We start from the raw sequence: 1354 nt of genomic DNA on the forward strand, positions 1-1354 counted from the left end.
GCAAAGCAGCCTCAGAGACGCTGAGGGGTAGAGAGAGAGGGGGGGAGATGCGAAGATTGAAAGGGATCTTTGCAAACACAATCACGTTCTTAAATGGAAATGCGGGGCTTTAAACAAATCTTACATCTCTCCCGTTCCATTCGCCTAAAACTCTGCAATCAGGCGCATGTTCCACTCCTTCTAAAACAGGAGCATTTTGGAAGGTTTTTCACGCGCAACAGTCCCATTTTCATCATTTACCTGAAAGCAGTGTTTTGCCTTTTTTATCTCTGCCGCGTGTTTGTTTGTTGTCATCTTGCCCCACGCGACTATTTTATTTCTATTTACAGGACGACTCAACTGTAATGTTCATTTTAATCCTGGACTACAAGACTAAAAGGTAAGTTGTCTCCCTTCTGCTGTGACCGCGTCCTTGCTGTAACAATGTTGCTGTGAGTGAGTGTGTGTGTGTGAGTGAGTGAGTCAGTGAGTGAGCGAGTGAGAGTGTGTGTGTGTGTGTGCGTGTGTGTGTGTGTGTGTGCGCGCGTAAAATGTTGTGCCGGGGTCACAGGTGCTCGTCATCGTCTCCTGAAAGGCGTGGTTTTTCTCCACCCATCCTTTATATATTTATTTGGGATGAGTGGGAGACAATCCGCGCGAGTTTTGTGTCATTTTAAGCGCAATTCATTACAAACTAATATGATGATGATTTTTTTTCTACGCCATATACATTTTCAGGATGCATTTTACTTGTGTTAGTGTGAAAACAATTACAATAATATATATTTATTTACATTTAGTAAACATTATGTTATCAGTAAATCTCGAATAATAATATGTATGTGATTAAATGTCCCTGTTTAATCGCATTGTTTGAATAACACTATTTATTAATTGAACTAAACATATTATTTTCTAATTAAACTTTATAAAATATACCAGAAATAAAATCGTGTAAGATGTAAAAAAAAAACAAAAAAACATGTAAGACAGTGATGGACAATGCTTTTGTAACGCATCTCATTAATGTGAGCTCGCAGCCAGGGCATTTCTTATTGTCACTGTCTCAAACTCCTTAGAGACCTCAGTGTCTGCGTGTCACCGCAGCTCCATGCAGCTCTCACTTAATGAAGATGCGTTCGCCATTCACTCATTCTTGTCCCGCAGTCTATAAAAAGCAGTGGTTTCTGCCACACAGAGCCAGTCTTGTACTTTGCCCTGCCAGCGAGGAGCTGCTGGAAAAGAAAGATCCAGATGCTTTGGCCCCCTCTTTTTTTTTTTTTTTTTTTTTTTGCAAAAGAATATGGCCTTGTGTGCGCTGAGGTGCATTTTTGCCAGGACCCACGAGGTTTCCATGGTGCGCGCGATGAAAGAG

The sequence above is a fragment of the Labrus bergylta genome, chromosome 8 (assembly GCF_963930695.1).
Source record: "Labrus bergylta chromosome 8, fLabBer1.1, whole genome shotgun sequence".
NCBI lineage: Eukaryota > Metazoa > Chordata > Actinopteri > Labriformes > Labridae > Labrus > Labrus bergylta.